Genomic DNA, 25,934 nt, shown 5'->3' on the forward strand with positions numbered 1-25,934 from the left:
TCACCTGCGGATGCGTTGTATTCCTGTATAAGAGAAGTGATACAAGATTGTTCTACCACACCTAATGAAACACAATTGTTCTTCCGCCTGTCTCCACAGTTGTGAGTTCGAGAGGCATGAGATGACTGAAGGACAAGGTGGTTAGATCCGAGAATGAGGACGAATATGAAGAATGGGTCAGTTCAGCGAGTAGAAGATGTCAATCTACGCGCCCATGAGAGGAAACACCTACTGCGAAGGCACACTGTTTAGTTTGTTCCACAGCACAATGAAGAAACGAATATAATCAAAGGAAAGTTTTAGTGTTCTGATGTCATGTATGTCTTAGAGGAAAACAAGACTGATGGCACCTTGTATAACCTTTAAGGTTTTATTTTTTTTTTCTCGTCTCGGGACAGCACCCGTGGCGGGAAAGGAGGGGTCCGTAGTTGATCAGTCCGTTTTACTTTTTCTTTATTAGATTCATAATGTACCCATACATTTGCTGTATCATGATTTTCTGCCTTTTTTCCTTGTTTTTTGTGTTGCTACTGCCTGAGTGTTGTAACGGTTATAATTAAATTGTCCCGGTGTATTGGCACATATAAAGGCCGGGGCAGCGGCGTGTGGAGAATTTTCCTGTCTAGAAAGCAACAGTATGACACAATAAGATGTTACAAAGAACTGCCAGACAGGTTTTTGTCTCCCACTTATTAAGATTATTTGTACCAATCACTGACACTGATTTACTTTTTTATGCTTGTGATTATTTTTGTACCTTTTTGAATAGTAACAAACAGGGGGGGGAATGTTATAAAAATTAGGGTTACACAGCAGTTGGATGTTTTAAACTTATACAATGTTTGTTCTTATACTATGTTCTTAGGGCACTCCTTTATTGATGTTTTACTCAGACTGGCAGGGTAAGGTAAAGTCAGGTAACGTATAATAGGGAATTTGAGAACAGAATTGAGTCAGGAGATGACATCAAGATTGGGGACATCTGGCTACTCTTTAGTTGAATAAGCTGTTTAAAGGCATTATATGCAAATTGACTGTTAACAATTACAGGTTGAGACAGCCCTCTTCAGAAAATGTATAAAAAACCAACTGTTAACGCTCCTTGGGAGCCTTTTTCTCTGTAACCCCTTTAGGGGTTGCACTGTGAAACGCTCCTCTTGTACAAGAACAATAAATTCAACTTAAACTTTGTGCTTTGAATCCGTCCTCCTTATTTAAGGTTTTTTTAAAATTCCCGTAACAGTCGTTGTCCAGACCTGGCTGTAGTCTCTGTGATGTCCACAAACTGTCTAAAGCCTCTGGACGTAGTCTCTGTGACGTCCCCGCGGACTGTCTAAACTCGACGTACTTCTGTGACCGCAGGACTGTCTAAAACCTGGACGTGGTCTCCATGACCTCCCCACAGACTGGCAAAAACTGGACATCGTCTCTGTGCGTCCCTGCAGACTGTCTAAAACCTGGACGTAGTCTCTGTGACGTCCTGACAAACTGTCTAAAACCCTGATGTTGTAGTCTCCGTGACGTCCTTCACAGCTGTTCTAAGAACCTGGACATTTAGTCTCTGTGACGTTGCCACAGACTTAAAAAAATAATTATAATAATATAATAAAATAATAAGACAGGCAGGCAGACAGACAGAGTCAAAGGTCAAGGTTCTAGTGTTTAGGGAGTATCTCACGTTCTTAGGATTGGGTCCTAGGCGACTTTAATGCAGATTGTTGTGATCCGTGGTCCCTACTTCCCATCTTGTGGACGAAACAAACCATTGCACCGTATTTATGAAGTAATGACAACATTTAAAATTTTAACCATTTAAAAAGCATTGATTTTGAACCTTGAATTCACATGAAAGCAATTTGGTGTGTGTGGGGTGACGTCCACAGAGAAACTTGTGGGGACGTCAAGGGAGACTACGTCCAGTTTTAGACAGTTCCGTGGGCCACGTCCCCATGGAGACTAACGTCCAAGTTTTTTAGACCGTTGTCAGGACTGTCACAGAGACTACGTCCAGGTTTTTTAGCAGTCTTGGGGACGTCAAGAGACTATGTCCAGGTTTTAGACGTCTGTCTTGACGGACGTCACGTCGACTACATCCCGGGTTTTTTAGGACAGTCTTGGTCGAGTCACAGAGACTATGTCACCATTTTGACACTCTGTCCAGGGGCGTCACGAGGGATATGTCAGGTTTCGAGGACAGTCCGTGGGGAGGTCCCAAATGGAACCACTCCAGGTTTAGACAGTCATGGGCGGTCACAGAGATACGTGAACCAGTTTTAGACAGTCTGTGGGAGTCCATGCAGACTACGTGCAGGCTTTTAGACAGTCTGTGGGGACATCACAGACTACATTCCAGTTTAACAGTCTGTGGGGACGTACGTGGAGATTACGTCCAGGTTTTAGACAGTTGCAGTCACAGAGATGGATATGTCAAAATTTTAGACAGTTCTGTGGGACCTCACAGAGACTACCGAACAGGTTTTTAGACAGTTCTGGGGGTGTCATGGCGAGACTATGTCCAGGTTTTAGGACAGTCTGTTGGGGACGTCATAGAGACTACGTCCGGGTTTTAGACAGTTCTGCGGCACAGAGGACTATGTCGAAGTTTTAGACAGTCCAGGGTCACGATGTCGGTGACCTGTGTCACAGAGACTACTTCCAGTTTTTAGGACTGTTTGTTGGGAATCACGGAGACTACGTCCAGATTTCAGACAGTCTGGCAAGTCACAGAGGACTACGTCCAGTTTTAGACTGTCTGTGCGAGCGTTATGGAGGATATGTCGACGTTTTACACAGTTCTGCGCCAGGTTTTTAGGACAGTTCGTGGGGACGTCACGGAGGACATACTTCCAGGTTTTAGACAGGTCTCTGGGGACGTCTGAGGGACTTGTCCATGTTTCAGACCAGTCTCTAGGGACGTTCACAGAGACTTTTCCCAGCGTTTTAGACTGTCCGTCGCGACGTCATGGATCGACTATGTCGAAATGTTTTAGACAGTCTGTGGGGAGTAAGGAGTTTACGTCCAAGTTTTAGACAGTCTGGGGGACCTTACGGCAGGACCACGTCCCAGGTTTTAGACGTCTGCGGTCCACAGAGACTAAGACCAGGTTTTAGGACAGTCCCATGGGGACGGTCACTGGAGGACCTACATCCAGGTTTGACCAGTCTGAGTCATCCGTCGAAGTTTATTCGACAAGTCTTCGACGATCCACCGGAGGACTAGTCCCAGGTTTAGATGTTGGGGTCAAAGTAAAGGTTATTTATAAGCTAATATATACTCAAATAAAAAATTATTTTTCAATTTGCGCGTATTGACGCATGGTTTACTCATGTGTCAACCGAGGGGGATGCAGGGTAATGGATTCCAAAAATAGTTAAATAAATAAAAATGTGCTCATGTTTTAGTGTGTGAGGGAAAACAGAACGTCCAAGGCAGACTTCAGCCACCAAGGACAGGGTTGTAAAATATGCCTAATGCTCATATCCATTTATACGCCCCTCCCCTTTCTCGATATGGGTATTTCATTGAATTTAAATAATGTGAATAAAAGTATTGTCTTAGTGAGACTACGTCCAGGTTTTAGACAGTTGTGGGGGACGTTCACAGGAGACTATGTCTCAGGTTTTAGCAGTCTGTGAGGACGTCACTGGAGACTACCTCCAGGTTTGGTTTTAGCAGTTTGTCAGGACGTCACAGAGACTACTTCCAGGTTTAGGACAGTCTGCCAGGTGACTCACCACAGGACTATGGTCCAGGTTTTTGAGACCAGTCTGTGGGGAGGTCAGGAGACCACGTCCAGGTTTTAGACAGTCTGCTCGGTCACAGATGTGTACGTCGAAGTTTTAGCACAGTCCGCTGGGACGTCACGAGCCACCGTCCAGGCTTTAGACAGTTGTGGGGACATCACAAGAGACTACACTCCAGGTCTGGCCACGGAGGGGCTCCATTCCTCTAGGTGCCTTCGCTCTGTTCCTAGGCCGGGGTATCCCCTCGGGCGGCAAACAGATGGCTTCGTCCCAGCCTCCCGGAGCCACTGATTCCACTTCGTTTTGGCTTCCAGGGCCTGCAGACCCGAATAGACCCATTTGTTGATATTGAGTCAAGCATGCGTTATCACCTGTCTCTCAGAGACGCTTGGCGTTTTAGTCTCGCTGTCTTATTGGACACTTAATGCTGCTCTTAATTCCTCCTTTTTAACACTAACTAACTCTGCTCTCACCGCTTGTCCATGGTCTGAAACCAAAAAGATGCCTTGACCCACGCATTCACTTACCTTGCCAATCATCGATTTCCCCCCTCACTCAAAAAATGTGTTTTTCATCTTGTTCCTACAAAAAACCATACGAACCACACCTCTACCTGTTGAAGTTTTCAAACTTTTGGGATGTCATGTATTTGCATATTCTTAATTCTGGACTTTTTTAAAGAGGGACAAGGAGTTTTGTTTCACAAGATATTGAACTTTTTGGGTGTGGAAAACGATATCATGTTTTCATTAATTTCATATTGCCTATATTTCACACGAAAAACGTATTTATAAAGGCTACACATTGAAATTTGACACACAAGCTCTAGGGAGTCTTTAATGTTGAATTGTTTGATTGATTTATCACATATACTGCATTACTTAATTGTGATACCCTATTCATAGTTATTATTTAACTACATGCCACAAGACTGAAATCAGATGCCTATTGTTTCAAGCGTTATGCAGATTTTTTGATGAAACCACCTATCTGTCGCCACATAAAAAAGCAGCGGACGGGCACGCCGGCGCACGCACACACCCGGGCACGCCACACCACCGCTTTGGCTCCCCATGTAGCTGTAGAAAGAGAACCAGCCCGGGCCGTCGGGCAGGTTGTCTGTTTAAAGCAAGTAGTTTGATAGGAAGCATGCGTAAAAGATAGGCCCCTAGCTGCTAGGTACATATAAGTTACCGGCTAACGACAACTGTTATACGAAACAATCCAAATTCGTGGGAGTTCGCAATTGGAGAGAACGGACGCAACCGGCAACCGTGTGGCCTAGCCTAGATAAGATAAGGATGCCGAGTCCTTCAACATTACAACCTTTTTCCACTTATTACATGAGAAAACAAGGTCACTCAGCTTATTCGCAATTACAATCCGTTTCTGGAAAAATGTGGTCCATTATCACTTCATAAATGTAAACCAATATATAGATTTGAACAGAGCAAATTAGTATTAGTACATTTTGAAATCCTAATAAAGACAAAAAATAAGAGCGGGAACTGATAGTAAACCATCATCGGACCATCTTTCAACCTGCGCTACGCCGCAAGTGTAATTGTCCAATGACCAAACAAGAAAAACAGACAGCCAATAACCTTCTATAAATGTTATATACAATTTTGCCATCTTCCGTCTTTCTCTACTTAAGCATACTTACATCGGTAACACTATTACACTTCTTTCAGCTTTTCTATAGTTCTTCATTGTGCTGTGTTACTTAAAGCCTCCTAAACAGTTGAGTCATTCTCAGTAACGGTGTATTCTCCTTCTATGGGCTAGAAGTGATAGAGATCCTAACTCTTTCAAAGCTCGCTGAATCTGGAACCATCTCTTCGTTACTAGTCGCTACACTCATTCTCGCTACTTTACCGAATCACGCTGAATGTTCTCCTATCAATCTCCATGGCCATCCACACAACACCTCACTCAAGACCACTTAGATCAGCTAGGCCAGGACAAGTATTTAATGGATATAAACATCATTGTTTGGTTCTGAGTTAACATTCACATAATTCGACTACCGGACCATTTCAACGCAGCCTTTACCAATCTTTCAGGTACTGTCCAAAAGGCCATATGTTTCTGAACGCAAGAATAAAGAAACAGGTATTAAGGATAGTTGAAGCCGCAATCTACATTACTTATCTTTGAGCATCTCCAGAATTATCATCTAGCTGGACAGTGAACCTTTGCATACACCCCCAACAGCATCCGAGAAACTCACCACACCCGCCAAATCCCACACCTTCAAGAACCATTACCTTGATACTCAGAGCATCAAGGCGATACTCTGCTAACCTTTATCACCTCATACAACTTGGAAGCAATGTACTTCCCAGTCACACGCCAAACCCACAAGCCTTCCATGTCATCCCCAGGCACCGACTTCCAGCCATACCCCAGTGTTACCAGAAGTTTCAGGAACACAACACCCTCCAACCAACCTCGCTTTGCGGACCCAATAAGTTTGGACCCACAACATATACATACACACCACACTTTCCCATCCTGCGATACGCTCTAATCTTATCCACTCTTCACTAACAACCTCCACTTCCCCTCTGATGCAGGACCTGTGAGGTGGCGCTTTCACATAGGTCTCTACTGGTCAGTTGACACCTTCCTGCTGGAACAATCCTGCTCCAATTGCGACACGAAGTCGAAAACTGCCGCAACGTGCCATAGGTGCACCGTACAAGCAAACCACACCCCCCGCAACAAATAGAAAACATTACTATAACCCAATACCACTTTGATTCCACAATCAGAGAGCCCTCAATGCCCCACAGGACAACGGACCATCCGTACCATACTCTCTATCAGGCAACGACCGAGCACTTGCCTTAGCCTGTATAGCAACAACAGATCCTTCCACCAACCACGTCAGTGTCCCATTAAAACAGCGACGCCCCTACGAAACCAACAGTCATGCACAATACTCTTAAAGTTACCGACCATCTGCAATATCCACAATTCCTGTATACACTCCCTCCTGACCCATCAATCAAAACCCGTCGACCGACACCCAACATCGATCTCAGAATCTCTTAGACGACTCGCTTAACACACTGGAAAGTGACCTATCTACTGTGCGAACGGTCACCTATCCGCGAGACTGCGACCTTCGACACCTACATCCACGTGTACCCAACATCCAAGCCATAAACCAAATTTCTTCACCCTGCCCGAGACTAGCTCGGCAGTCTCAAACATGAATAACTCCTCCATGTACCTTAAACAGGGGGCACAGACACGCGGCAATATGACCTCACGGAGATACCGTACCAATCAAACACCGTTGCCATCTGCAGAGAATTCAATCGTCTAGAATAGCTAAGCGATAAACTAACCCCAAGAGCTATAGCGATGAACAGACTGTTGCGACAGAGCCTCAATCCTGTTCGCCTGTATACTCCCCATGAGTGTTGCAACGTTACTGCCTTGTCTCTGTCTAGACAGTCCAGCCCCGCCCTTGGAGGGACCTCGCATCTGCTCGAGCCTAATGCATATATTAATACTCAGAGTCTCGCTCAACTCTCAACCCTCTGAATGTATTTTCCTACGGTTCCCTCCAGTCCCCAATTCATTTTGTCTCCGTCATTATGTTAACCGCAGTGCTGCCCCACCTGCTCCCTAGCCCCAATTTTAACAACGTACTATTAAAGACGTTCTACTACTCGACTACCTCCATAAACTCTTGCCCCCGTCCGCTCATTTGAATCATCCCCCCAAGCTCCATTGAATCCAAATCCCCTGTTTCCTACTATCTTTAGCCAGCTACCCCGGTCAAATTTCTGCCGCCTTCATTCCCTATTACTACTCTACCCTGGGCCCATACCACCACTTCGATTAGCTTCAACTCGTCGCTCGCGTCAGCGACTTACTTCCAGTTTAACATTACCAGGTATCTCCGCCTACATTCTCTTACGTCACGTGCTTTGTACGTTTAAGTCCAGATACCCCTCCAGCCCTCTCAGTCTTGTCCGTTCGCATCTTCATCATCTTACTCCGGACTCTGATTTCTTCCTTACTGCACGTCTGGAATTTCTTTTCAACGGGGTATGGATACACCCATATCAGCAACCACGCGTCCATGTATGTTCTTCCTTACTTATAACGGCCGACCCAGTCCTGTCCTCGATCCTTCGTACACGCAGCCAAGGGTGTGATTATCCAGGGGAAGCGTCACATAGGAGGCTACTCCCGCCCCTCATTGGTTTCTAGACGCAGTCTTGTCTTTTGGCTGTACACTATAATTATCCATATCTATAGCACACTCAATCAATCCTCTCCTGTTCCTTATTCTTGTTGGCTGACTCGCTATCCACAGAAGACTACGTTCCCACACTGGTATTATAGACAGTTCTGCTTGGTCACAGGATTAGCGTCAAGGTATCTCTTTAGAAGTAGCTAGCCCCAAATGATCGGGACCCCGATCAGCACATGCAGACTTACGTCCACGGTTAGGACAGTCATACCTTGGCCGCGAACCCTCCCACCGACAGAGCTAGCTCCCATGCACGCATTTTATCCCGTTCCGCAACGTTCGCCCTACACACAAATCTGGGGATACGGATTCACACGGAGACTCATCGAATCACAGAGTTTATCAGACACTTGTGGGGAACCGTTCCGATCATTCAACGGTCCATGGCAGACCTACATCAGATTTTTAGACACCAACCTATCTAGTCTGCTCGAGGAAAGTCACAGAGCACTAACCAGTCCCAGGGAATTCTTTCAACGCCAACGTTAGTAAGTGAATCTTTAGAAACACTATGTCTGCAACGGCATCTACATGATCGACTTAAGATTCCACCACAAGTTATATCTCAGACCCAGTTTGCATACGGATGTCACAGATGACTACGTCGAGGTCTTTCATTGATCCATGTCCCAAATGTGGGAGACCACCTCAAAACCATAAATAGACTCCATACACTAAACCTAAATACTCACATAAGGTAGTTCTTTACAGACCAGTCTGTCGAACCCCGGGGCTACGTCACAGAGACTAATCACAGTTTTTTTAGCGACCAGTTTTTGGCGCCTCGTCCCAACGACTACGTCCATGGAGCACTTTATCTGTACTAACGTACCACGATGACGTTTCCGTGTTCATTTTACGAGGAACTAGGACCTGCATAGGGGACCCTTTGTCACAGGTACAATCCCTGTGGGACTATGTGTCCGCGGTGATTGCTGCAAGTCAATTTTCAGAGACATAGTCTCACAGTCTAGTTTACCTAAGGGGGTCACCCCCTCTCTACATGAGCACTTACTGAGCTTTCCAGGTTTTCGCACCAGGTTAATCTCTTTTGTTTTAGGGGCCCTCTCAACTAGAGGACAACCAACCCCTGCCATCTGTAGCATTTTATCCCACCCATCCCGGTAACATGCCGCTTCCACATACGACGCTGTTCGCTTGCACAGGCCTGACCCCGTGGCTGCAATCTTCGCCCACACAATGAAGCAGTACCTGAACCAGCCTTGATCGACAGGAAACCCTCTCTTAAAGACGCTGTGTTATGACACCTGAACAAGAACTCGCGTTTATCGCCACGCGACCCCCTTACAAGCACCGTTCTACCAAGAGACGACTACAAACCGCTGAGTAATGCTGCTATTTTAGTATCCCTACCACGTGATCCCTTAGTCCTTCTTCCGTTACCAGCTTCCCAACGGGTGTAACGCGTACACGCGCATGGAATCAAATTCACATACTCGATAACCCCACACCACACCCACTTACCCCGAACTCCACCAATCCATGGCTGTATACCACTCACGAGCAGCGTCTCTTTAGTTGGTGGGGCGGGTGGGGACACGAGTCTGTCGGTGGGACCTATTGCTTCACAGATGTGACTTTATCCCGTTACCCAGTCCACTGACCATTCACTTCTTCGCTGCTTACTGACATACATGGCTATGCAAACTAAACCAAACTATACCACTAATCACGGTCAGATGTGCGTGCATTGCCGATCCCTCACCCACTATAGTATCCGGCATGACATAACCAATATATACCCCAAGCGCACTCTTTCTCTTGTTTTGACAGTTCTGTCAAACGACCGCCACAGAGAACGTACTACTTCCCCCGTTCACGAACACGGTTTTCAGGACAGGACTGCCGGGACTCCACCAGAGACATACCGCATCACAGGCTAGCTTCTAACGGATGTCCATGATTCATAGGCCATACCCTGTCGTGAGACAAAACAAGTCAACACAAACTTCCTATAGAGACAATTATAATTGTCCCGAGAGCTTTTAGAACACTTCTCGTTGTCCGTTGTGCAGCAGTCTCTTTGTAAAGGACCTATACTGAACGTTTTACTCCTGGGATTCCGGACAACCACCTAAGTCTTAGACCGTTGCTCCAGGACGTCACAGAGTACACTACCGTCCAGGTTTTTGGACGCCTGCAGGGACTGTCACCTAGAAGGACTGAGGGACGTCACAGAGACTATGTTCAGACAGGTCAGGTCTCCTGACCACATACGTTCTTGTTGACGTCCCTGCAGTCTGTCAAAAACACCTTGCCGCCACACCGTCGACGATATCTGTGATCGTCCTTGCCTACCCCACAACTGTCCTTATTTTCATCAAAAACTTCTCATACAGTATTTCAAACCCTGTCCCCCGTCCTCCTCCACCGTCCCTCGACCATAGTGTCTATAAAAACCTGGACGTACCGTCAGTCTCGTGCGTCCCCCAACAGACTGTCTAAAACCTGGACGTAGTCTCTGTTCTGACGTCCCTGCAGCTGTCTAATAAACCCGCTGTTCGTAGTCTTCTGTGACGTCTTGAAAACAACTGTACTAAACCCTGGATGTCGTCTCCTGCATGATCGCTCCCGCACAGGCACATGGTCGCAATCCCTGGACACCTCGACTCTCGTGCATTCCCCACAGCGACTGTCTAATAACGCTCTGGAGACGACCTTGAAATTAACCTCAGTCCCTCACCCTGTAACTGACATCCTCATAACACTGAGTAACCATACTGACCAAAATCCCCAACCCCCACCAGTTAACCCTCGGTCTAATAAACCCCAATATGCGACGGTAGTTTGTGGACCGAAGGGGCACAGCAGAACCCCCTAACAGGCGACTGTCTAACAAACCTGCGACTGTTAGTCTCTGTGATTTCTCAAAGTACGTTTTAAAATCTGGACCTTTGTTCCTCTCCATGACGTTCCCCACAGCGTGTCTAAAACCCCCTGATTCGTAGTCTCTGTGGACCGTCCCCGCGGACTGTCCTACACCGACATGTACGTACTCTGTGATCGGTCCCCACAGCTGTCCTAATACCTGGACGTTAGTTATCTCTGTGACATGTCCCCATGGAACTGCACTCTTAATAACCTGGACGTAGATCTCTGTGGACCGGCCGACTGTCTTCCACACACCTGTACGTAGTCTCTGTGACATCCCCCATGTCAAAAAAATTTACTACAGTCGCTTGTGGGGACCTCACAGAAGGACTACGAACAGGTTTATAGACAGTCCCCTGGGGACGTCCCACGAGACTCCGTCCAGGTTTTAGGACCAGCCTGTGGTCATACAGACAGAGGTACTACTTTCAGGTTTTTTACTGTTTGTTGGGGTCATTCACGGAGACTCCGTCCCCAGATTTCAGACAGCTGCAGTCACAGCGCACTTACCCGGTCCACGGTTTTAGACAGTGTTCTCGGGACGTCTGGCGACTCATGTACATGTTTCAGACAGTCTCTAGGTCTATGGTCTTGGTCCTGAATCTGCCTTGGGAATTCTGTTTTCACACACTAAACATGATGCCTACAATTTTTTTTAACGTATTTTTGGAAATTCCCTTTACCTCCTGCATCCCCCTGTGACACATGAGTCATATCCCATGCGTCAATACTGCGCAAATATTGAAATAATTTTTTATTATGTATATATATTATGTCTAAACTCCCTTTTACCCTTTGACACCGCCAAATCTAAAAAACCAGGACTGTAGATTTCCAGTGTGCATCTGTCGAAGACTGTCTAAAACTTCGACGTGACTGCAGGGACGTTTCACAACCTGGATGTAGTCTCCATGAACCGTCCCCTATTGGGGACTGTCTACAACATACCTGGTCTTAGTCTCTGTGACCCGAAAACACCACCAGACAGACTGTCCTTGAAAACTGGACTACGTCGGTCTCCGTAAGGTCCCCACATAGGACTGTCTAAAATCACTTGGACGTAAACTCTCTACCGTTGACCTTCCCCACAGACTGTTAAAACTTCGGACCCATCGTTCTCCAATGACGTTGGTCAGGGACAGCTTAAAACCTGGGACATTAGTCTCATAGTGCACTGTGACGTCCCTCGCGACTGTCTAAAACATGGACATAGTCTCCATGACGTCCCCAGAGACTGTCTACACACCTGGAAGTAGTTCTCGTGAGTCCCCACAAACTGTCTTACAACCTGGACGTAGTCTCGTGACCCCCGCAGACGTTCTAAAAACGTCGACATAGTCTCATGATCTGTCTCGACAGCACAGTCTAAATCTGGAGTATTCGTCTCTGTGACTGCGGACTGTCTGAACTCGGGAGTTAGTCTTCTTGATGGCCCCAACAAACAGTCTAAAACCTGGAAGTCAGTTTTCTCTGTGACCAACAGAGCTTTGTCTAAAACGGACGCTTAGTCTCTGTGACGTCCCCAGGACTGTCAAAACTCGGACCTTGTCTCTGTGACCGCGACGTCTAAAAAACCCTGGGGACGTAGTCTCTATGACGTCCCCAACAGACTGTCTCTAAACCTGTTCGTAGTCTCTGTGAGGTCCCCACAGGACTGTCTAAAATTTTGACATAGTCTCTGTGACTGCAGACTGTCTCCAACCTGGACGTAGTTCCCCCGACGCTCCCACCAAACTGTTTAAAACCTGGGATCGTAGTCTCGTGACGTCCCCACAGGTACTGTCTAAACCTGGATGTTAGTCTCTGTGCTGTCCCACAACTGTCTAAAGGCCCCTGGGCGTAGTCTCTGTGGTGACGTTCCCTCAGCGGACTGTCCTAAAACTTTCGACGATTACTCTCTGATGACTGCCGACCTGTCTAAAACCCTGGACGTGGTCCCATGCAACCTCCCCCACCCGACTGTCTCAAACCTGGGAACATAGTCTCTGTGACTCCCTGCAGACTGTCTAAAACCTGGACGTAGTTCCTCCGTGACGTCCTGGGACAAACCTGTCTAAAACCTGGATGTGTTCCGGTGACGTCCTCACCAGACTGTCTAAAAACCTGGAACATAGTCTCTGTGACGTCCCCACAGACTGTCTCAAAACCTGGACGTAGTCTCTTGTGACATCCTGAACAAACTTGTCTAAAAACTTGGACGTAGTCCTCCATGACGTGCCCACGGATGTCTAAATCGGGGACGTAGTCGCACTTGACCGTCCCCACAGTTTGTCTCTGTGATACTGTCAACCACACACCCATTGCATTTCCATTTGATTTCAAGGTTCCAACAATCATGCGTTTTAATGGTTAACCTTGGTTGTTCCTCTACTTAATAAATTACGGTGCAATGGTTTGTGTTTTGTTCGTCCCACAAGATGGAAGTAAGGGACCACGGCTCACCAACAATCTGCGGTTTAACTGTCTAGGACCCCCATCCTAACGAATCACCGTGACGAACTCCTAAACCACAAGAACCTTGGGGACCTTTGACTTCTGTCTGTCTGACTCCTTGCACTTGTTCTTTATTATTATTATTATTATTATTATTATTTTTTAAGTCTGTGGGGACCGTCACAGAGGACTACTGTCCAGGCTTTAGGACAGTTTGTGGACAATCACAAGAGACTAATCCAGTCTGGACACGGGGTCTCAGGGCTCCATTTCCTCTAGGGCCGGACCTTCGCTCTGTTCTCAGCCGGGGATCGCCCTCGGGCCGGCCACAACAGATGGCTTCTTCCAGCTCCCCAGAGCCACTGATCCACTGGCGTTTCTTGGCTTTCAGGCTTGCAGAATGAATATATTTGAAAAGGCAAGCCGATGGGTTCAGCCTGCCTCCAGCCTTGGTGTTTCGTGCGTTATGGAACTTAATGCTCCTCTCGCCTCTCACCGCGTCCATGGGTGCTGACCAAAGATGCCTTTGGAACCCACCCACACTACACCTCCATCTATCGATTTCCCCCTCCCATCAAAAATGTGGTTTTTCATATTGTTCCTACACTCGACTGTTTGAGTTTCAAACTTTTGGGATGGTCCATGTATTTGCATATTCTTAATTCTGACTTTTTTAAAGAGGGAAAAAAGCGTTAAGTTTAACAAGATTAATTTAACTTTTTGGGTGTGAAAACATATCGTTTTTCATATTTCATATTAGCCTATTTTCAAGAAAAGTAATTCTTATAACTAGGCTGCACCACATTGAAACAAGTCTAGGAGTCTTAATGTTGAATTGTTTGATTGATTATCACAAAATGATTACTTATTGTGATAATATTCCAGTTATTATTTAAACTATGCCACAGACTGAAATCGAGATGCTTTGTCTGTAGCCGTTATGGAGATTTATTTTGATGAAAACACACATATCTGTCGCACATCAAAAGCAGAGACGGGCACGCCGGTGCCTATGGGAGCCCAGATTTGCCCTGAAAGGTGCAGAATAGAGGATGAATGTCGACAACGGGTCTGCTTGGCAGACGGGGGTGGCCAGCCAGTATGCTGAGTCCCTTCAATACAACCTTTCATTTTTAAGGAAAACGGTCACTCAGTTTCGCAATTACATCATTTCTGAAATGTGTCCATTATCACTCATTTAAAGTATAAGAATATAGATTAAAGCAAATGTATGTACATTGATGAATCTAAATAAAGGAAAATAAGAGTCGGCTGATCGTCTCATCGGCCACCTCTTTCCCTGCCTAGCGGTTTTTGCTCCCGTGAAACGAGAAGAGAAAAAAAAACCTTTAAATGTATATGTACAATTTGCCATCAGTCTTTTTCTCTTAAGCATACATTACATCGAACACTATAACTGTCCTTTCAGTTTTCTATAGGTTCTTCATTGTGCTGTGTAATAAAGACTAAGACTCAGTAGGTGTTTCTCCTCTCATGGGCACGTAGATTGACTCTTCTACTTCGCTGAACTGGACCCATTCTTCTACTCGTCCTCATTCTCGATCTAACCACACCTGTCCTTAGTCATCTCATGCCTCCGAACTCATCAACTGTGGAGACAGGCTGATAGAAACAATTGTTGTTTCGTTAGTGGGTAGTAATCAATCTTTGTATCAATTCTCTCATACATGGAATACAACAGCATCCCACGTGACAGGACAGAATGCAATTTCCTACAGAACATTATCGTACTTTAGGATGTTTCCCCCATCTCCCAACAATCTTTCCATCCATTTTGTTGATGGATTTTGAGTCTTACCTGATTGTCTCCAGCTCACCTCGTGACATGATGCCAGGTCCCTTCTAAGTGCCCTTGGTGGTGTGAATATGCTTGTTGGGGATAGAAGTTACAACATAGATTTTCCAAAAACTTACCACACTCCCTTTTTCAGCAAGTAGCATGTCCCCTAAAGCTAAAAATTCTGTTCTGCCAGGCCCATTAAACTTAGTGTTTACTAAATGTTCGTGGATATGCCCTAAAGTCCATGCACAGTGTATTAATCAAATGCGTTGTTGATTATATAGATGTTATTTACCATTCCACATTTTTCTATTTATTGTCACCCACCAGGCAGATAACTGATTCAAAAACTACTGCCACCTGGTTTCCTAGTTTTAAACTCATCTTGGGAACGCTCCTCTGGGAACACCAATTGAATCAAACTAAACGTCCTATAAGTAATCAATGAAGGGTTTTATCTTGCACGTTTAACCTGTGCATGTCTCTGTTTAGTTGTTAGGAAACTGGTGAGTCATGGGAGCCAAGTTATGTTTAGGCATCATTAAGTGAAATAAAGGCAGGGTACCATACCGAGTTTTAGGCCACTTAGGCTAACCTCTGTCCTCATTCTGCATCCCATTCTTTTGAATGGGTGCCATGGGTTGCTCTGCCATATTACCTAAGGTGTAAGTGCTGTTGTATTTAGACTTATCTGGATGGTACCGGTGCTCATTTGCAATGTGTTCAGGTGCTATCCAAAAAGGTGGACAGTCCGTGTATTAAATATCATTGTTCTTATTCATCCACAATCAGCAGGAATTGTGAAAGAAGAGTGAATGGTACCATTAAGGCTAAACTAGGAAGCCATGGATGGATGACAGGGAAAAGGATGGGTAAACCTGTTGCCAAGCAGTAATGCTGCGTTTCACATACAAACCCTTTTATTTTTAATGAAAAAAAGGTCACTCAGATTCGCAACAATTACATCATTCGTGAAATGTGGTCCATTATCACTAATATATGATTTCCTGGAAATCCAAATCTTGGTGCAATATGTGTTTGCTAACGCTTTAGCTACTGTTATTGATTCATTTTGGTGGTTGGAATACTAATTTCAATCCATTTTGAGTATAAGTCTATGATCACTAGACAATATTTTTTATTTTCAATTTATTAATTCAATGAAATTCATGCATATCGTATGAATATGGATATGAGCATTAGGCATTTTACCTGGTCTTTGTCTGAATCTTGCCTTTGGACATTCTGTTTTCACACACATAAAACATGATGCACAATTTTTTTTAAACGTATTTTGGACTCCATTACTCCTGCATTCCCCCCTGTTGCCACATGGAGTCAATCATGCGTCAAATACTGCCTTTGTTTTTTTTTTTTGTTTATATTCCAAATGAAATAAATAATTTTTTTATTTTGTATCTATATTAGGTATTAAATGCTTTACCTTTGACCCCAACATCTAAAACCTGGATGTAGTCTCCGTTGTGATCGTCGACAAGACTGTCTAAAACTTCCGACGTGGACTGCTAGACTGTTTCAAACCTTGATTGTAGTCTCCATGGCCGTCCCCCTGGATGTCTAAAACTGGTCTTATCTCTGTGACGCACCCCCCAGACTGTCCTTTAACCAACCTGGGGAAGTGTCTCCGTAAGGTCCCCACAGACTGTCTAAAACCTTGGACGTAAAATCCCGTGACCTCCCCACTGTACTGTCTAACAAAATTCGACATAGTCTCCATTGACGTCTGCCGGACCTTCTTAAAAACTGGCCATAGCTCTGTGACGTCCCTAGAGACTGTCCTGAAACAAGGGACATCAGTCTCCATGACTTCCCCCGGAGACTGTCTAAAACTGGTAAGTAGTCTCGTGACGTCCCCACCAACTTTCTAAAAACCTGGACGTAGTCTCCGGACCTCCCCGCAGGACTGTATTCTAACTAAAACGTCGACATAGTCTCCATGACGTCCGACAACGTTCTAAAACCTGGACGTATTCTCTGTGACTGCAGTGTCTGAATCTGGACGTAGTCTCCGTTTTGATGTCCCCAACCAACAGTCCTAAAACCTGGAAAGAGTCTCTGTGACCACAGGCTGTCTAAACCCTGGACGTAGTCTCTGTGAGTCCCATGGGACTGTCTAAAACTTCGACATAGTCTCTGTGACGCCGGACTGTCTAAACCCTGACTTAGTTCTATGACGTCCCCATCAGGCTGTCTAAAAACTGAACACCCACAAACACATAGTCCCATGACGTCCCCAACAGCCTGTTTTTAAAACCTGTTGTATTAGTCTCTGTGAGGTCCCCCACAGACTGTCTAACTTTTGACACATCGTCTTGTGACTGCCGGACTGTCTAAAACCTGGACGTAGTCTCCACGACGTCCCCCCCACCTGGTTTTTTAAAACCTGGACGTAGTTCCGTGACGTCCCCACAGACTGTCTAAAACCTGGACGCTCGCTCATGTGAGGTCCCCACAGACTGCTCTAAAACTTTTGACATAGTCTCTGTGATTCAGACTGTCTAAAACCTGGACGTAGTCTCCACGACGTCCCCACAAACTCGTTTACAAACCCTGGACGTCGTCTTCGTGGACGTCCCCACAGGACTGCTAAAACCTGGATGTCGTCTCTTGTGATGTCCCCACAAACTGTCTTCTAAAGCCTGGACGTAGTCTCTGTGGAAATCCCAGCGGACTGTCTAAACACTTCGACGTACTCTTGTGACCGCAGACTGTTTCTAAAACTGGACGTGGTCTCCATGACCTCCCCACAGACTGGCTCAAACCTGGCACCTATGTCTCTTGTGCATCCCTGTCAGTAGTCTAAAAACCTGGACGTAGTCTCTGTGACGTCCTGGACCAAACTGTCTAAAACCGGATTTGTAGTCTCCGTGACGCCTCCACAGCTGTCTAACACCTGGACATAGTCTCTGTGACGTCCCCACAGACTGTCTACAAACCTGGACGTAGTCTCACTAGGACAATCTTTTTTATTTTCAATTTATTTAATTCAATGAAATCCATGCATCTCGTATGAAAATGGATATTGAGCATTAGGCATTTTACCCTGGTCTTGGTTCTGAATTCTGAATCTGCCTGGACATTCTGTTTTCCACACACTCAACATGATGCACAATTTTTTTTAACGTATTTTTGGCATCCCTACCTCCTGCACCCCCCGTTGAACCTGAGGTCAATCCATGCGTCACTACTGCGCAAATTTGAAATAATTTTTTTTTGTATCATATATTATGTATAAATACCTTTACCTTTGGGACCCCAACATCTAAAACCTGGACGTAAGTCTCTCCGTGTGATCGTCGAAAAGGACTGTCTAAAACTTCGACGTGCCTGCACGACTGTTTCAACCCTGGATGTAGTTCTCCATGCCCGTCCCCCATGGACTGCTCTAAAACCTTTTCTTTAGTGTCTGTGGACCGCCGGGCACGACTGTCTAAACCCTGGAGTGGTCTCCTTAAGGTCCCCACGCCTGACTAACACTCCTGGACGTAAACTCCGTGACTCCCCACAGACTGTTTCTAAAACTTCGACCATAGTCTCCATGAGTCTCGACGGACAGTTCTTAAAAACCTGACATAGTCTCTGTGCTCCTCGAGACGTCGACACATTGACATCGCTCATGACGTCCCCAGCGACGTCTAAACCCTGGCACGTACAGTCGTCTCCGTGACGTCCCCACAAACTGTCTAAAACTGGCCCCAGACGTTCTAAAACGTCGACCATAGTCTCCATGACGTCGGACCAGGACAGGTCTCTAAAACACTGGACTCGTAGTCTCTGTGACTGCCGACGTTGAAATCGGACGTTTAGTTCCGTGATGTCCCCAACACCCGTCAACAACCTGGAAGTAAAGTAGTCTCTGTGACCACAGGCTGTCTAAAACCTGGACGTTAGTATAGAGTCTCGATGACCTTCCCCATGGACTCGTCAAAACTTCGACATAGTTCTCTGTGACCTGCAACAGGACCTGTATAAAACCTGGACGTAGTCTCTTATGACGCCCCAAACAGACTGTTAACGTGGAATAGGTCTCCATGACGTCCCCAACAGACTGTCTAAAAACCTGTTCGTAGTCTCTGTGAGGTTCCCCACAGGACTGTCTAAATTTTGAATTGGGGATTTTGTCACAGAGACACGTACACGGTTTTAGACAGTCTGCGGTCACAGGACTACGTCCAGTTTTAGGGACAGTCAATGGGGACTTAACAGAGAATACGTAAGGTTTTAGACAGGTCTGTTGGGGAACGCACAGAGACTAAAGTGCAGTTAGGACAGCAATTGCAATTCCTACAGACATTATCAGTACCTTTAGGATGTTTCCCCATCTCCCAAATATGCTTTCCATCCATTTTGTGATTGGATCTGTTATACCTGAGTTGTCTGCCAGCTCGTCTGACAATGATGTCAGTCCTTCTAGTGCCCTTGTGATGCTGCCATCAGGTGCTGTGTTATTTGGGATAAAGGTACAACATAGATTTCCAAATAACTTACACACACCTCCTTTTTCAGCTAGTAGCATGTCTAAAGCTAATCTGTTCTGCCAGGCCATTAAACTAGTTTTATCTAATTGTTCGTGGATTCCTCTAAATCCATCACGAGTGTAATTCATAAAGCGTTGTTGATTATAATAGATGTAATTTATCCAATCCACGTTTTTATTTATTGTCACCCACCAGGTAAAGAATGATTCAAAACCTGCTGCCACCTGGTTCCTAGCTTTAAACTCATTTGGGACCCCTCTGGGAACACCAATTGAATCTAAATAAACTCTAGAATCAAATGAAGTGGGTATTATCTTAAATCCCCCTATGGTGTGAACCATGGTGGAATAATCTCAGTGGAAAGAGCTGGAAAGGGATACTTGAGAGTGGTACAGTCCTGTATTATTAGGTTGTATGTGAAGACTCAGCATTGCTGCTGGCAAACAGGTTACCCATCCTTTTCCTGTCTCATCCATAGCTTTCCTAAGTTTAGCCTTGATTGTACCATTCGCTCTTTCCACTAGTCCTGCTGATTGTGGATGATACTGAGCATTAGGCATTTTACCTGGTCTTGGTCTTAATCTGCCTTGGACATTCTGCTTTCCACACACTAGACATGATGCCAGAAATTTTTTTGCATAATTTTGGAATCCATATGCTGTATATATTTTATTTATTAGCTCATACATCCCCCCTGTTGACGCATGTGTTAATCCATGCGTCAATACAGCTGCAAATCGAAATAAATTCTTTGGAAGTATGTACTTGCCCTCTGGTCATTTCCATAACTCATTATCAGATAATGTCGCCCCCCTGTTCATCCAAGATCGTTTTTCTGATTCAGGTGAGCTCTGTTGCATATCTTTTAAGATGTCATGGTCAATGTGTGTGATCTCTTCAGCCATGTATATGTCTTGGTAATCTTTTCTAGCAGCAGCTATCTTTGCTTCCTCATCTGCTTTACGATTTCCTTGTGAAACCAAGTCAGTCCCTGTCGTGTGGGCTGCACACTTACATACTGCTATCTGGAGTGGAAATTGTACAGCTTTTAATAAGGCTAAAATCAGATTTGTATGTAAAATCGATTTACCTGTGGATGTAATCATACCTCTATTTTTCCACTGTTGTTCAAAAACATGTAGAGTATTAAAAGCATATGCACTATCAGTATAGACAGTTATTCTCTTTCCTGCTCCTAATTTGCATGCCCCAGTTAGTGCAATCAGTTCTGCTGCTTGAGCTGAGAGGTGGGGTACTAGTGCTCTAGATTTTAACACTTTGTCTATAATTACCACTGCATATCCACTACTGTTTGTCCCATCTAAGTTCTTTTTGCATGATCCATCTACAAACATCACTACATCCGGATTTTGTAATGCCACATCAGTTAAATCCGCTCTTGGCAAGACTTTTTCTGTGGTTTCAGCTACACAATCATGTTTAATGCCTTCTGTTTCGTTTGATAGTAGCCTTGCTGGATTTAAAATTGTACACCTTTCAATAGTTAGATGAGGCTGAGAGAGTAGGATAGTCATACAATTTAGATGTCAAGCTGGAGACATGAAGGCTATTTTTGACTGTGTCAATAGAGCGTCTACAGCATGTGACACCTTCAGTGTTAATGGATGAAACAAGACAATTGTAGCTGAACTCTGTATTGCTAAAGCTGCGGCCTGTACAGCTTGCAGACACTGCGGCATTGCTCTGGCTATTGGATCTAATTTAGACGAATAGTATGCTACGGGTCTAAGTTTTCCTCCAAAAGGTTGGGTTAACACACTGGTCATAAATCCACTTCTAGCATCACACATTTGTATAAATGGTTTCTTATAATCTGGGAGTGCTAAAACTCCTGAACTTACTAGTAATTGTTTTACTTGTACAAACGCATGTTCTCCCTCCGGAGTCCATGTGATCACTTCATTAGCTGCCATAGGTTGATCATAGATAAGCATTTGAAGTGGATGTGTTACTTCAGCATAATTTGCAATCCATGCTCTACAGAAGTTAGTCATTCCCAAAAAAGACATCATTTGTTTTTTTGTCTGTGGTTTGGGTGCATGTAATATCGCAGTTTTCCTATTCTCATCTAGGTGTTTACCTTCAAGAGAGATATTGAAACCTAGATATTTCACTACTTCTTTCCATAACTGCAATTTATTTTTACTTACTTTATGGCCCTGTTTCGCTAAATATTTTAATAGAGCAACAGTGTCAGTTTTGCAATCCTGTTCATTTTCTGAGGCTAGCAAAATATCATCAACATACAATAATAACTGGCTTCTTCTCGGGGGAATAAATTGTGCTAAGTTAGATGACATTGCCATTGAAAAGATGGTCGGACTTTCACAATATCCTTGTAGGAGTCTTGTGAATGTATACTTTTTTCCTCTATACTGAAATGCAAACCAAAATTGATCTTCTTTGTGAAGTGGTATAGAGAAAAATGCATTAGCTAAATCTACCACTGTAAAATATTTAGCTTTTGGATTAAGTTCATTTAACAGAGTGTGTGGGTCTGGTACAAGGGGTGGTATTAGCACGTGGTATTATTGCTTTGTTTACTGCTTGCAAATCCTGTACCATCCTCCATCCTGTCGATGGAACCGCTTTCTTCACAGGAAACAAAGAACTATTGCATGCTGCATTTGAACACTCTCTAATAACTCCTGCACTCAGTAAATCCTGTATTATTGGTGCTATTCCTTCTTTAGCTTCTGGTTTAAGTGGATACTGTCTCTGATACGGCCTATAAGAGCTTTTTGGAGTTATTTTAACTGATTGTACCCCTTTAATGAGTCCCACGTCAGCTGACCCCTTGGACCACAACTCCTGGGGTAGATTAGTTAACTCTAACTCTTCCTCAGCAGTTAAAGTGTATCAATCGGTGATAGAGTCTAGACTAGTTTCTCCACTGAGGTGTACAGCCTTGACCGCTTGTGTGACCCAGTTCAAATGAGTGCAATACACGTTCAATTTAGGTGCGAATATCACTTTTCCCCCCACTTCTCTCCATTTATAGTTTGATCTTTTTATTTTTGAGATAAACTCACCAAAATCCTTCCACTGTGAATTTATCATTTTTGAACAGGAAATGTGTCGTGTGAGTCCCCCCCTAAACAGTTTCATTTCTGGCTTCTGGATGCTCACCACACAAGCACAATTTCCTTTTTTGTCCCAATATAGTTCAGTAAGAGTTACTTTACAGCTGGGCTCTCTTAAGAATTTGTCATAATATTCCTTATCTGGTCCGCGCTCGTGCCGATAGTACATTGTGCAATGTAACTGTTCGGGTGTATGTATTTCAACATTTTTCATCTCAGCGGAAGGAATGCTGTTTTTACCAATTTTATTAATTCTTGAGTTATGCTACTTGGTCCTGTTTGAATTAGATCTAAACTGTACCAATAGTTCACTGTTAGTCCTTCGCGCACAAACGTTTCTACTTCGTCCTCGTCATCGCTGTCTACTGTTTTTAGATTTATACGGCACGCTTTCATACCGAGACCAATTTTGTCCGGTACTACTGCTATTCCTAGTTTAGTCATCAGATCTCTCCCTAGGAGGTTAACGGGACACAATTGTGATGACGCAACTGAGGCCAGTATGCTTCTCTTTGTTTTAGGATCACTTATTTTTAGTGGTTTGGTCATAGGTTCAGTTGTTACATGTCCTGTGGCTGACCTGACTCTCAAACCGCTATTTCGCTGCAAAGGGAAATTTTCTTCTGTTTCGCTACGTCGCACAACTGTTCTACAGGCTCCAGTGTCATACAAGAAAGTTATTGTTTTCCCATGCACTTCTAATATTATCCATGGTTTAGTTCCTTCCTCTGATAGTAAAATCGCAGCTGTCTGTAATGATAGAATCTCATCTACCTCTGCCTCATCATCTGTTGCTGTGCTTGTGTCTGTAATGTCATCTGTCTGTGTGCGTGTGCATGTGTGTGTGTGTCTGCATGACCTGCTTCTGGAGTTAGTCATGCGGTGCGATCCTTTTCTCTCCTGTCCTGCCCGGGCCATGCTCCGCTCCTTCGTCTTCTCCCTAATAGCTTTCACCAACTCTTCACATTCTTATACATCCAATCTTTCTACGAAAACATACATTCTTAAAATATTTTACATTATCAGGATTTAAATGGTAAATGGACTGTAATTATATAGCACCTTTCTAGTCTTCTGACCACTCAAAGCACTTTACATATCTCATTCACCCACTGATGGCATTGGCCAATTGCTCATCAGTTATAAGCATTCATAACCATTCACAGCCTTCGGGAGCAATTTGGGGTTCAGTATCTTGCCCAAGGACACCTTGATATGCAGACTGGAGGAGCCGGGGATCGAACCACTAATATTCTGCTTAGTGAATGACCCGCTCTACCTCCGAGCCACAACCGCCCCTCTAATAATTTTAATTTAATTTTAATTATTTAAGTTTAAGACCTCGAGTTAATGTTTCCATACGTTCTATTTTAGGTTTTTACATAAAAACAAAACAAAACACACATGCTTTCTTTATTGGAGTCACAATCTCCCAGTCTTACCTTAAGTATCTAGCTTACAAGCAACACTATACTGACGAAGTCCCTGACTTCTCTGACGTCTTTTTGTTTACTCAGGCCTGAAGGATCAAGTTTTCCAATTGTCATTCCAAACACATTACCCTCTAGTCCCTGACTGAGGCACCCTGGGTCTCCCCTCTAAGTTCCTAACTGAACTGAGGTCTCTCAAATCAAAATTCAACTTACTCTTTTGTTTTCCCAATCCTGTGGGTTCGTCTCCTTTTTTCTTTTTTGTGTGGTTGGCCCCGTCACTGCCTCCTCTCTCAGCTGGTCCTGGTTCAGGTTTTAAGAACCTCGTGGCGGTTTTCAGTCAATATACCTGCAGGTTTTTTCCAGTGCCATTGCTTCCAGAGGAGAACAGATAATGGGGCCCCACATTGGGCGCCAGATGTTACGGGAATTTTAAAGAAAACCCTTAAATAAGGAGGATCGGATTCAAAGCATCAAAGTTTAAGTTGAATTTATTGTTCTTGTACAAGAGGAGCGTTTCACAGTGCAACACACTAAAGGGGTTACAGAGAAAAAGGCTCCCAGAGGAGCGTTAACAGTTGGTTTTTATACATTTTCCTGAAGATGGGCTGTCTCAACCTCTGTAAATTGTTAACAGTCAATTTGCATATAATGCCTTTAAACAGCTTACTTCAACATATCACCTAATGAGTAGCCAGTATGTCCCCAATCTTGATGTCATCTCTCTGACCTGTCCTTGACTCATTCTGTTCTCAAATTCCTCTATTTATACATTAACCTGAACTTTACCTTACCCTGCCAGTCTGAGTAAAACATCAATAAAGTGCCCTAAGGACATGTAATAAATAGGAACAAACATTGTATAAGTTAAAACATCTAACTAACTGTGTAACCCTAATTTTTATAACACCGATAAATTACTCTGCCTTTTGTCTCCGACCACGATCTGTGTCTGTTCCCTTATTGGTGTTTGTCTGCTGGTGTGGTGTTCTGCTGCTACTGCAATTGGGTCCTCACACACCCAATACAGTACAATCTGGCACACCCCAGCTCACCACAGAACCGCTTTGAGAGGATTGAGGCCGTCCTCCAACGGCATGTGGCTCAAATGACTTCTGCTGCCACTGAAGCCAGACAGTCAGCAGCAACCCACAAGCAGGCGTTAGCTGCGTTAGCTGCACAAATTCCACAGCTAACAGCTGTGTTAACCCAGGCAACTACTCCAGGACCTCCTCCAGTTCAGCCACCTCAGGCCACAGCCATCTCTGTCCCAGGTCCTGTCCGCAAGGTCCAGATAGGAACCCCAGAACGCTCTCAGACCACTATCGCTTTAAATGCTGGGGACCCCGAGAACTGTAATCCCTTCTTGACAAACTGATCAATTTTTTTTGCCCTGCAACCCCACACGTTTTCCTCAGAAGAAGCCAAGGTGGCCTTCGCCATTAACCATCTGACAGGGAGAGCTCGGCTTTGGGGAACTGCTGAGTGGGACAAACACACTCCTGCCTGCGGTTTCTTCCAGTCTTTTGCTGAGGAGCTCCTATTGTCCGGGAATCACCATGAAACCATCAAATTTCACATCCTGCAGTCACCACGCATCCCACTCATCCTGGGCTTTCCCTGGTTTCGTCGTCATAATGCTTACATAGATTGGAGAGCGGGAGTCATCCTAGGGTGGAGTTCATCGTGCCACCAGATCTGTCTGAAGCAAGCCACCTCACCACGGCATTCGTCTTCTACCAGCATCGTACCGGA

The 25,934-nt window shown here is 44.7% G+C and overlaps 1 protein-coding gene across 2 annotated transcripts in view; it reads left to right on the forward strand.

Moving 5' to 3' along the window:
• The window catches only part of pde1ca (phosphodiesterase 1C, calmodulin-dependent a), an 83,460-nt gene that overhangs the window by 44,302 nt on the left and 13,224 nt on the right, over nucleotides 1–25,934 (forward strand). The window lies entirely within an intron of this gene.

Source organism: Larimichthys crocea, chromosome XXIII (assembly GCF_000972845.2).
Source record: "Larimichthys crocea isolate SSNF chromosome XXIII, L_crocea_2.0, whole genome shotgun sequence".
NCBI classification, from domain to species: domain Eukaryota; kingdom Metazoa; phylum Chordata; class Actinopteri; family Sciaenidae; genus Larimichthys; species Larimichthys crocea.